This window comes from Hemibagrus wyckioides, unplaced genomic scaffold (genome assembly GCF_019097595.1).
Source record: "Hemibagrus wyckioides isolate EC202008001 unplaced genomic scaffold, SWU_Hwy_1.0 Contig1, whole genome shotgun sequence".
NCBI lineage: Eukaryota > Metazoa > Chordata > Actinopteri > Siluriformes > Bagridae > Hemibagrus > Hemibagrus wyckioides.
Genome location: NW_026690769.1, coordinates 447373 through 460820, shown reverse-complemented (window position 1 = coordinate 460820; position 13448 = coordinate 447373). Strand labels below are relative to the sequence as shown.

General features: G+C 38.1%; 3 non-coding genes across 3 annotated transcripts; 2 read left to right on the top strand and 1 right to left on the bottom strand.

Annotated features, from left to right (window-relative positions):
• Positions 1-4340: 4340 nt before the first annotated feature.
• On the top strand, positions 4341-4422 carry trnal-uag (transfer RNA leucine (anticodon UAG)). The gene has a single exon. It is a non-coding gene; the product is annotated as a tRNA-Leu (tRNA).
• Positions 4423-5035: 613 nt separating this feature from the next.
• Positions 5036-5117, top strand: trnas-gcu (transfer RNA serine (anticodon GCU)). Its single transcript has one exon. It is a non-coding gene; the product is annotated as a tRNA-Ser (tRNA).
• A 3335-nt stretch (positions 5118-8452) lies between these two features.
• Positions 8453-8524, bottom strand: trnap-ugg (transfer RNA proline (anticodon UGG)). Its single transcript has one exon. It is a non-coding gene; the product is annotated as a tRNA-Pro (tRNA).
• Between the last annotated feature and the right edge of the window lie 4924 nt (positions 8525-13448).

Below are 13448 nucleotides of genomic sequence, written 5' to 3'. Positions count from 1 at the left end.
CTACTGAGATGAACCATGGCAGGGGTTAAGATAATATTTGTGCAGTATGTATGATAGAAGTAGAGGTAGAGCCTATATCACAGAGGGTTTATTGTGAAAAGTATGTGAAAAGAATGTGCAGGTTTATATGCTGCTCTAGTATTCGGCCCATCATAAGATAACTGAGTTCACCATCTTTGTGTTCATCAAGGAGAAAAACCTTAAGACACAAAGAAATGTTCACAGACAAAAAGAGGCTTGAGTCATCAGAAAGAGTATTTAAACTTTGCACTTCATATATTTATAAAGGATTTTTTCTCTGTAACACTGTAATACATTATGTGTTAGTTTTTGCCTCTTCAAGGCAGTGGTGGTGAACTTGCTGTTGTTCACTGCAACAAACTCAAAAGATTCAGTGCTGCCTTCCATGATATAGTGTTGGTATATTGTATATTGTAAAATTCTGCTGTGATGATTGAACCAAGCTTTTACTTTTTATTTCCAGGTTATCAAGGAATATGGAATAGTATCATCAGTGTATAAAGATGTATACCTGACTATCTGAGTAAAGTGTCTGGAAGAGGCTCGGAGGCAACATCCACAATGTTGTATATATTTTCTGGTAAGGATCCTCAATGGTGGATAGATAGACCCTAATCATCTTTCTAGTGGTTTTCATTATCTTTCATAGAGTCTTCTGCTCTGACACGGAGTGCAGTTTAATATTAAACAGCTGAATAGTTTCACATGATGCTATCAATATTTCCCTGAATGTAATGATGAGGATGGGAGAGAGGGGTCTGCTCTCCTATCTCTACATGAAATGGAGACACTTCTGGGATTTTCTGGCTCAGATAAGATTCTATGTGATGCACCATAAAAACTGTCATCACTGTGATGCCAACAGTCATGTATTTTTTAACCTGTGGATTGTTGCTTTTACATGGCTTTAAGCCTCTTCTTCTTCTTTCTGCATGTAGACTCATCAGAGCATCTAAAGAAATCCCCAAGAAGATTGAATACCAAAATAAGGAAAAGCTACTTTTAAAAGTTATATTAATAATCCCTCTCTAAACCAAATATTATACCATTAATGAATGCAAAATATTTAACTAATCTTTACTTTTCAGCCACTGATGAACTGTCAGACAAAGACATCAGATAGTATTGCTGCCTCACAGTTCCATGGTCCCCAGTTCGAGATTGAGCTCAGGTTTCCCTCATTTCCAGTGTTGCCAAGAAAAGCTATAGATCTCTGAACAGGATCAAGTGGTTAATGAAGCTTAAAAAAACAATTAGCTATCTCCTAATAATCCAACATTTGTCAAACTATAACATATTTATGAACCCTTTATAAATTGCAAGAGAGACAGAATTCGCCAAAAATAGCATGTAAATAGCAGCTCAACATCATCAGCAGAACTGCTTTCAATATAACAAAACTGTGTGAAAGTTTTTGTACAATGCAGCTGGATTTCCTGTCACTGTGGGCGCCAGAGCACAGTAGTATAGAGCAGAGTCTGATACAGCAGCAGAGGAGATGATCAGATCCACTTGTTTAGTTTTATCATCAACTTTAGCAGACATTCTTGGGTCAGTGTTGGAAATTAGATCTCCTTTTTGGTCAACAATAAGAATGAACTCAGGTTTAGATTTTGGATATTGCCTGTACCAGTGCAGGTTGTTTCCTGTAAAGCTTGATTTGTATTTGCAGGACAGAGTAACATCATCACCTTCATCTACAGCTTTATGAGGGAAATCTGACTCTATTGAATCTGCCATGGAGTCACCTGTTATAGAGAAGAGAACATAATGTTCTTAAACTTTTAATAATCAACAGGAAATACTTAAGTCAGACCCACACTCTGCATTTTCACACTGCATCACCACACAGACTAATATTTAATATAATATAGTTAATATTTCTGCAATAACAAAAAGTCAATGTTAACTCACCTAGTGAAAGGCACAGATACATGAATATAACAGTGAACATGATGACTGGTCTTAGCTCAGTGAAAATAGTGGAGATCTTTCTGTAATCTAATATGTTAACACCATAAAGCTTCAAAATTGCTCCACCCCACAGCATCACATGACAGTGTCACCAATGTTGTTGTCAGATTGTTGATTCTTACTGAAACATCCTGGCTTTACATTCAGCCTCATATGGGAAACCTGTCCAGAGCACACTTAAGTAAACACATACTGAAAGCAGGAAATTAATGTATTTATGTTATTTTACATATGTTAGTGATATCTCTAAATTAGAGAAAGTTTGTGTAAACACCAGCAGCAGATAAATGTTAGAAACACTAAGTGGAAGAGAATATGATTTATTTAAGAATGAGGAAGAAATGAGAATTTTCCCTTGGTAATTAAGGTTGAATTAATCCCTTATTTCTCAGCTCTAACAGTTAAATCTGAAAAATAAAACTGATAGGCACATATATATGAAGGCACATTCACATATAAGTTTCTAGTTTTTAATGTTTCTGACACAGCAGGTGCCAAAGAAATGACATTAGATGAGAATTTATTCTTATGACAGTTTAGTGTTAAGTGGACAGTTGTGTTGTTTAATCAGAATGATATCTCTGAAATTATCTTAGGCACTAAGAGTAACCAGGGCAGGGGTTAGGATATTATATCAGCAGTATGTATGATAGAAGAACAAGTATACTCTATGTCTCAGAGAATGTGAGCAGGTTGTGTGGTGCTCTAGTTCTAGACCAACATTAAGATAAGTGACTGCGCCATCTTGTGTTCACTGAAGAGAAAAACCTTGACACCAAAAAAAATTGTTTTTTAACTTACCAAATTTATATATGTGCAGAAATATAATTGAAAAAAATAATTGTTTCTCTCTCTCTCTCTCTCTCTCTCTCTCTCTCTCTCTTTCACACACACACACACACACACACACACACACAGCCATTTGCTCACCCAATCTACTTATAATAATATTAAAAATTAGACGATTGTTCAGTAAGTGGCAATATACAGTATCTCACAAAAGTGAGTACACCCCTCACATTTTTGTAAATATATGGCAACCTGTAGCTCTGGTGAACTCCATGCCCAAGAGGGTTAAGGCAAAGCTGGAAAATAATGGTGGCCATACAAAATATTGACACTTTGGGCGCAATTTGGACATTTCCACTTAGGGGTGTATTCACTTTTGTTGCCAATGGTTTAGACATTAATGGCTGTGTGTTGAGTTATTTTGAGGGGACAGCAAATTTACACTGTTATACAGGCTGTACACTCACTACTTTACATTGGAGCAGAGTGTCGTTTCTTCAGTGTTGTCACATGAAAAGATATAATAAAATATTTACAAAACTGTGAGGGGTGTACTCACTTTTGTGAGATACTGTATGTCCATGTGTCCATACAGCCCTAAAACATCAGGCATGTGTGGCTTGGGGTGCAGTCAGAATTCTAATTCATCCCAAAAGTGTTGAGTGGGTTTGACTTCAGGGCTGTGTGCAGGTAACTCATTTTATTCCACACCAAACTTGTAATAAACATCTTCATTGAGCTGGAACATGTTTTTGTAAGAATATAAAAACATCCTATACAATTGTGCAGCAGTTTGGAGAATGCCCACATACTGGTGTGATGGTTAGGTGTCCACAAATATAGCCATATTGTACATATTCAGGACTTTGTTAGAATTAGTATTGTTGTAATAATGTTGTAATAATTGGTTGTGCATGTCAATAAAGAAACATATGTAAAAATATGTTAATATAAATACTGAACCCTTCTCAATATCTCAGTACCTCAGGTTATGGACTCTCCTTTCATACATATGCATACTTGTACCCTTTTTTAAAGGGCTACTGCAATATAAGCAGAACATTCATAAAGCTGCAACAAAATGTTCCCAGTTATATATTTGCTTGAAATCTAATTTGTGCAAAGCCAATATTAAGTTATAACTTGTACTCAATTCACAGACAGATTAAAGTGCACAGTAGAATTGCACATTTTATTAGGTAGAATGTGTGTGTGTGTGTGTTCAGTGATTGTTTGCAGTCTGAATGGCCCAGGGGAAGAAGCTGTTTGTAAGTCTGGTGGTGTGAGACTTTGTTGACCTGAAGTGCCACCCAGATGGCAACAGGTCAAACAAGTGATGAGCAGGATGTGAGGAGTCTCCTGTGATGGCCTTGATTTTGCTGAGGCAGCGGGACCTCCGGGTCATCCAAGGAGGGCAGAGGGCAGCCGATGATTTTTTGAGCTGTTTTTCACCCTCTGCACAGTTTGTCTGTCCTCATCTGTGCAGCCTGTGTACCACACACCCAGACAGTATGTCAGTGTGCTCTCCATAGAGGTCTATAAGTACTGAGCCCTCGGGTAGCGTGGCCGAGTGGTCCAAGGCGCTGGATTTAGGCTCCAGTCTCTTTGGAGGCGTGGATTCAAATCCCACTGCTGCCACCTGAGTCTTTTCAAGGCAGTGCTTGTGGGCTCTGGCACCACAAAGGCTTTACAGGGGTTGTGGCTCCTGTGCCTTCTGCAAATGTGCTTAAGAGTTGCCATTAGCTGGCTGCCTGGCTGCAAAAAAAAAAAGAGCTCACACGGTACCGGAGCCCCCAGACCCAGGTGCTGAAGTAGCTCCCAGGTTTCGGCAACTGGTGTCAACGCTGGCTGCTCCGTTTCACGCCTTGCTTTTTCAAACAGCAAGTCCAAACAACCACAGAACGGTACACAAAACATGGTTTCCGCGTGTGTGAGCCACATCAGTCGTGCCCTTACCATGGTTACGAGCTACCAACAAAACAACAATTCAACCAAGAATAAAAAATCGACATAAGAAGTGGTGGCCAAGAGGTTTGGGCAATGGAGTGCAAGTGCCAGGTGCACTGAGGTGTAAGGTCATGTGGGTGACCTAGGATGCCAAGAGGTTAAGGAAACAGACTGCTAATGCACGTGGGATGGGCTCCAGTTGCTTTGGGAACAAGCTTGTTTAAACGCGTTGAGTTATGGTGCTCCTCTACGGAATTGTTGCGGTCTCTGTGGACATTTGGTCATGGGTGCCACACTTGCGCCTGACGAGGTGGCCGAGAGGTTAAGGCGATGGACTGCTATTCCATTGTGCTCTGCACGCGTGGGTTCAAATCCCATCCTCATCGCTTGTGTGCCCTTTAACCTCCTCTTTACCACAACTCTTGCATGCGGAATGCTTCGGAGTGCTAGAGGGGATCGAGAAAAGCTAACCCTGGGTCTATGTTTTTCGCAACCGTGGGCTGTATTTCCATGTTGGTTGGACACAGATGCTGTAAGGCTGACGGGTCGCCACTGGAGATCCATGCAGATCAATGCAGCGCACAGTCCCAAAGTCAGCGGCCCGGATCGTGCACCTTTATATATCTCATCAAAACCAGATGAAATATCTAATTGGTCTAGATTAACTGAGTGTGTTAAAGATATTAGAGATTGGATGACCGATAATTTCCTATTATTAAATTCTGACAAAACAGAGATATTACTTATTGGCCCAAAAACTAGTACACAGAAGCTCTCACAATTCAGCTTGCACCTAGAAGGATGCACTTTTACTACTAGCTCAACAGTGAAAGACCTGGGTGTAATATTAGACAGCAACTTATCCTTTGAAAACCATATTTACAATATCACAAAAACAGCCTTCTTCCATCTTAGAAATATTGCCAAGCTTAGGAACATTTTATCTGTATCTGATGCAGAAATGCTAGTTCATGCATTCATGACCTCCAGACTGGACTACTGTAATGCATTACTAGGTGGTTGTCCTGCATCTTCAATAAACAAGCTACAGTTAGTCCAGAATGCAGCCGCCAGAGTTCTTACCAGATCAAGAAAATTTGATCATATAACCCCAATATTATCATCCCTGCACTGGCTACCTGTTAAGTTTAGAATTGACTATAAACTAGCTCTACTCACATACAAGGCTCTAAATGGTTTAGCTCCCACCTATCTATCCAGTCTTCTAACACATTACAATCCACCACGCTCTTTAAGATCACAAAATTCTGGACTTCTAGTAGTTCCCAAAATATCAAAATCCACAAAAGGAGGTAGAGCGTTTCGTATTTAGCTCCAAAACTCTGGAATAGTCTTCCTGACTGTGTTCGGGGCTCAGACACAGTCTCCCAGTTTAAATGTAGACTAAAGACTTATCTCTTTAGCCAGGCATACATCTAACACTTCCCATAACCTTGTGCTCCAGTACATCTGATTAAATGCACATTCAGCTAGTACTGCTAATATTATGAACAGCAGCTACGCTAATGCTGTTCCATTGTTTCCTTTCTTCTACCCATCCAGAGACTGTGCCGGCTCCAGTGGCATCCGGAGATGGACCAGCTCCAGCCAGGTTCTGCTTGTGAGGATTGGGATATTCAAGCAGCGCCATGGACAACAACCTCCTTATTGATTCACATAACACTATACACATGCTGTATCTGCATCACACAATTGTCACCCAAATGAGGATGGGTTCCCTTTTGAGTCTGGTTCCTCTCAAGGTTTCTTCCTCATACCATCTAAGGGAGTTTTCCTTGCCACAGTCGCCTCAGTCACCTCAGGCTTGCTCACTTGGGATAACATCTAGGACTGTTTGTCTGTTTGTCTGTTCATATGTTTGTTGTTTTCTTATGTGGTTTCTCATGTAAAGCTGCTTTGAGACAATGCTCTTTGTTAAAAGCGCTATACAAATAAAATTGAATTGAATTGAATTTATTGCAACAGACTGGGATGCAAGTTCATATCAGCAAACCTTGTCAACAAGAGCTTAAGCCTTTCAAACCTTTCCTGGGTTTGGATTTTGAATCACGTCTGGTAATGGAAGCATGCGTGGTACAACCATTGCGACCGCCTGCCAGAGTGCCTCTCTTTCCAGACCTGGCAGGCCTCCCTTGACCACAGCCCCACAACCCTCCAAGTGCATGGGTAGCGTCGCCAAAAAAAACATGGTTATTAATTAATGTAATTAATTAACTGATTAAATATGATTGTGATAGTTAAAACTATTGATAAACTGATGAAAATGAATTACCTGTAACTAGAGTGAGAATCAGTGGTATGTATCTCACTATGTACAGTAAGTTGTATAGTTGATCCATTTCTGAACACTGCTCTGTGAGGATTCTGTATAATAGTGCTGTATGTGCTGAACTTTACACGTCTCTAGAAGGACACACCCAGGAAGTGATGCTGTTGTAGTGTTATTTTGTACAGATCATCACTTCACACAGTGTCAGTGACAGAAATCTAGAGTCATTAATATGGCTGTGTTGTATTTCAAGATTCATCATCTATACAATACTATAACCCTTTATCTGTTTGTGTGGTTTTTAAATTATTTGTACATTTATAAATAATTATGATAATTTGCTGTGAAAAATCATAGGAAACTGATCCAGATTTAAACAAAATCTCTCATAAGTAAATTTGCTGTGTCTATAACCAAAAGGTAATTAAATTCAGTTCAATTCAATTCAGTTCACTTCATTTTTATTTGTACAGCACTTTTAACAATGGACATTGTCTCAAAGCAGCTTTACAGAAATACAGAAATTCAGAATAGAAATTACAAAGTTGAAAATTAACTTTACCCCTAATGAGCAACTCTGAGGCAACAGCGGCAAGAAAAAATTCTGTGAGACGATATGAGGAAGACTCAAATGTGAACCCATCCTCATCTGGGTGATACCAGAGAGTGTGATTATGAATAAATTACCTTCTAATTGTATATTATCAAACATTAAAAGCAGCAGAGGAGATGATCAGATCCACTTGTTTAGTTTTATCATCAACTTTAGCAGACAGACGTGGTGGCATAGGGATTTACCTCCACATGGAGTGATGAAAAAAAGGAACTCAGGTTTAGATTTTGGATGTTGTTTGTACCATTGTAGGATGTTTACTGAACCACTGTCTTTGTTGCTGCAGGACAGAGTAACATCATCACCTTCATCTACAACTTTATGAGTGAAAAGTGGTTCTAATAAATCTGCCATGGAGTCACCTGTTATAGAGAAGAGAACATAATAATTTTTTAGTTTTGAGTTATATAACTCATATTCTATTTTTTCTTAACATCACACAGGCTAATTAATCATTAATTTATTATCTCCTTTCTGAAAAGATCAATGATAACTTACCTAATGAAAGCCACAGACACATGAATATAACAGTGAACATGATGAATGGTGTTAGTAAAATGACAATATTCTGAGGTCTTTCTGTACTCTATTATATTAATATTTCAGAGGTTCATGCCTCCACAAAGTGTGACATTCTCCATCCCGCTCCCTGTATTCCACAGATAGGCTCCAGGTTGGAGCTTTAATTTTCAGAGGTAATTACAGTGGGACTTGAACCTCCTTGGACCTCTGGAGAAACAAGCTTCCAAGCGAGAACCAAGCCGGCAGTGCAAGTTTCCATTAGTTTTATCCCAACCACTCTATTCCATGTAAAACCAGGGCTCGTCCGGGATTTGAACCCGGGACCTCTCGCACCCAAAGCGAGAATCATACCCCTAGACCAACGAGCCAGGTCGTCCTGGTTCAGCTTGCTGTGTGCCAATGGAGGTTCACTGTACTCTGTAACTCTCTGTGACCTTCCAGTTCATATGGACTGGGGTCCGAGTAAAAGGAACTCGGTTACACAAAGTCAAGTTAACAATAAAGCGAGGGCTCCTGTGGGATTCGAACCTTTTTGGAATGCAGACGCTAAGTGTGAACCAAGCAAGCAGCTCTTGCCATTGGGCCAAATATGTCATTAATCTCGGTGGACATGAAGATCAAAATCAATTCTTGTAGAACAAGCTTGCTTTAGTGTCAGGTGGAGGTTTCAGTTTAGGTCAAGTTTACAGGATTGTAGCTTCTTTGCTGGAAACTGTACTGTTGCTCCAGTATAGCTTGGTGAATATTATGAGGCTTCAAGTAGTTTCTGTGACATTTGCAGTAAGTTTAAAAATGATTCCAGTTGGTAATAAAATTGAATTAGCTGGTTGCTAAAGAAACTCAGGTGGCTGGTGGGGTATGGTTTGGTAACTGTTACAAGGTCTCATCTGTTCGATAGGGTGACACTAGGAAGCTGTAATGGAGTCCCATGTGGTTGCTATGGATTTTAAAAAATATTTTAGTATGATTTATGTCATTTACAGGGTTGTTACTGTAGTCTTAGATTTCTGTTCTTGGTGAACAGGAATGAAACCCCATGTGGTCTTTAGCTGTTGTAGCTCATCTACCTCAAGAATTGATTATGGAGCACTATTTCAGTAGAGCTTATTTATTTCCTGATTGTGTGATGGAAACTGTGTTTTTATTTTCCACAATTCTTATTCTTAGTTATACATACTTTCAGGTATCCAGTAATTCTCAAAAATATATTAAAGACCCTGCAAAGACACACATGATGAACACATTAAATCTCATGCTCAGTAAAACAAACAAACAAGCAAGCAAACAAACAAACAAATAAATTAAAAAAAAAAAAGTCAAATCAGCTGCTTGTCAAAAAAGTTTACAATATCCAAATTTTCCAGCATGTGATAGCAGTGATGTGTTCCAGCATAGACAGCAGAAGATGTTGGAGCAATGCTGTCCTGTGTGCTCTCACCTGAAGAGGACATTTATTTCAGAATATTATCATTTTATATTATACAGTATACATACAGTACATGCTTACAATCTAAAACACTCACACATGGAAACATTTCTTTACTAGTTATAAAACATTTAAACATGATATATGGGGATATATAAAATATAAGCTTACCTATGAACATGGTAAAAACAGAAACATACAGAAAACCATCATGTTTTAATTTCCTCTGTTCTTCTGAAAGTTTCCTTTTTATGTTATTGTAAATGTCAAGTTTCCTTCTACTCTGTCTTCAGTGAAGCATCTAAGCATTTCTTGTGTACAAAGCCTCAACTGTAGCTTCCCTCTGTTTTAACCAATCAGAGTGCAGGATTTGCCACATTATGTAAAATACACACACATGTTCTAAAAGAATTTAATGAGCAAAAGATTCATATATTTAGTTCCTGTATTTCCTATTTCTATGAACTTAAACCTTTTCTAATCTACAAAATATATTGTTGCAATTACAAACAATTCTTATTGTGAAATTAAATTCTTCAGCAGATTTATAATACACCCTTAAAGTCTAAACAAAACACCAGAGGTACTGTAGTGATTGATAGGATTTTAAAAAATTCCCCATAAAATTATAACAATATAAAACCCCTAACAAGGTGGTGTTTGAGAGCATGTGCACAAATACATAAGCATCTTGTATTAAGCTCAAGATTCTGCAGTAATTCAAGTGTTTCAGTCGGACTGCACTCCACACACCATGTATCTGTGCTGAAGCTTTGTTCAGGTTTAATGTTCATGGCTACTTTAACACTCCACATGGTTCTGTTGTGTCCAGGTCCAATCAGGTTCAGTTCTAGAGTATTTTCATGTCATGTACTGCCATCTGCAGGAGCTGAATTTAAATACACATATACATTATTTACATCAAGAACCATCAATATATTTTAAAACAAAAGTATTGCTCACCACGCTGGGAATAGTTCACAGTTTCAATTCACAGATTCATTTGGAATCATTACAGCATTTCAGCATATCAGAACACAAGAATAACCCGTCTTTTTCTTTTTTATCTGTATTTCTGACATTAACCTAGACAAAAACAAGTCCTCAGATTCAGCATCCTTAAAGAGACAAATTTGCTGGTGTGCTTGTGATTATTGTCCTTTAATATGACCCAGTTTCAGCACAACATAAGCTCATGGACAGTCTTACATTTGTCTCAAGAATATTCTAATATAAAGTGGAGATCATCAATGTCCAAATGATTAAAAGTTTTCTAGAGCCTGTGGCTGCAAAACAACCGAATCCTCACCCCTCCACCAACATGACACTTGGTATGAGGTGTTTGTTGTGATAAACTCTGTTTGACCTTCACCAAACATGAAACTATGAATAATGATTAACCATCAGTCCAAAAAAATATTGTTCCCTAATTTCTTAAGATGCTGCCATGTTTTTTGTAGAGAAAGGGCTTCTTCCTCCTCCATGAAAGCCATATGTGGAGGCAGGACTGAGGTGGAGCACAGGTTTGTGAATGGAAGGTGGTGCAGGGAAGAGTAAGTGCTGTTTCCACAGGTCAGGGTCGTAACACTTAAGACCTGGGAAATGCAACTGTGAATGGATTTTTGCTGATCCATTTAAACTTTGGCAGACATTGTACATCCATTTAACTGAAAATACAAATGTTAATACACAATTTCCATTTTCATTTCAGTTTCACTCAATCTTGATGAATTTCATTATGATCAATAAAAGGAAAGCAAATTTGACTAACACTTTCCTTATTCATCCATTTTAACTTGTAACTATACAATGGAATTATGGTCTGGAGTGCTCACATTTTGTTCTGGATCTTAGTTCACATTTGGTAAAGTAACATACATTTATACACACAGGTATAATAAACACATGAAAGAATAAATAAATGTATGAATGGAAAAAAATTACTGGATATATAATTATAGGACATTGTTTGTACCAATAAAGCAGAATGTTATCTCTGCTTCACTTATATGAACATTTCAGAGTAACAGTGTATATACTATACACACAGAGGATGTATCAAGCTCATTACGAAACGAAACGAAACAGCCTTTATATTTATATTAGTTCTGTCGTGAGAAAGAAGCTGTTACAGAGTTTTCCAGATGTTCTGTCTAGATGTTCTTATGGCAGGGGAGGAGAGTCTGGTAGAAGAGTGGAGGTGATGTTCTCAAAACTGGTGGCTTTATAAATGTACACTTTCTGGTAAGGATCCTTGATTGAAGTAAGAGAAACCCTGATGATGTTTTCAGTGGTTTTCACTATCTGCTGTAGTGTTTTGTACTCTGAGACAGCATGCACTTTTCATATTAAACAGCGGTATAAATGCACAAGATGCTCTCAATATTTCCCTGTATTTACAGGAAATCGAGACACTTCTGGGATTTTCTGGCCCAGATGAGATCCTATGTGATGCAAAATAGAACTGTCATCACTGTGGGTCTTTCTGAAATCAACAAGATGTTATTCAAGTTGTATTTTGTGTTGTGAGTCAGCAGTGATCATAGTCTCTGTATCTAAAGAAATGCCTAAGATCACTGAATACCAAAACAAGATAAAACCTCTCTTAAAGTTTATATTGTAAAACATGTGTAGTAAAAATATCATGCCATTAATGAATGACAGATATTCACCTAATTTCTACTTTTCAGGGACTGTTGAGCTGTCAGAACAAGACATCAGGTAGTATTGCTGCCTCACAGTTCCATGGTCCCCAGTTCGAGATTGAGCTCAGGTTACTGTCTGTACAATGGCTGACTGTATCCCCATGGGCTTCCTCTGTCTTTTCTGATTTTCTCACATTCCTCCCTCATTCCCAGTTTTCCCAAGAAAGGCTATAGATCACGGATTAGCATATAGAGGTTAATGAAGCTAAAAAAAAAAAACAATTAGCTGTTTTCTAATAATCCAACATTTGTCAAACTACGATATATTTATGTATTTTGTATAAATTGCAAGAGAAACAGAATTCCTCAGAAATAGCAGGTAAATTGCTCAAAATCATCAGCAGAACTACTTTCAGTATAATAAAACTGTGTGAAGGTTTTTGTACAGTGCAGCTGGATTTCCTGTCACTGTGGGCCTCAGAGCACAGTAGTATAGAGCAGAGTCTGATACAGCAGCAGAGGAGATGATCAGATCCACTTGTTTATCATCAACTTTAACAGACATTCCTGGGGGAATTTCAGACTTTAGAGTTCCACTTTGAATAATATAAAGAAGGAACTCAGGTTTAGATTTTGGATATTGTCTGTACCAGTACAAGTAGTCTGATGGATCACTTTTTTTATATGTGCAGGACAGAGTAACATCATCACCTTCATCTACAGGTTTATGAGGGAAAAGTGGCTTTATTGAATCTGCCATGGAGTCACCTGTCATGGAGAAGAGAACAGGAAATACTTAAGTCACACTCTGCATTTTCACACTGCATCACCACACAGACTAATATTTAATATAATATAGTTAATATTTCTGCAATAACAAAAAGTCAATGTTAACTCACCTAGTGAAAGCCACAGATACATGAATATAACAGTGAACATGATGACTGGTCTTAGCTCAGTGAAAATAGTGGAGATCTTTCTGTAATCTAATATGTTAACACCATAAAGCTTCAAAATTGCTCCACCCCACAGCATCACATGACAGTGTCACCAATGTTGTTGTCAGATTGTTGATTCTTACTGAAACATCCTGGCTTTACATTCAGCCTCATATGGGGAACCTGTCCAGAGCACATTTAAGTAAACACATACTGAAAGCAGGAAATTAATGAATTTTTAATTAATCTTTTAATGCTCAGCTCTAACAGTTAAATATAAAAA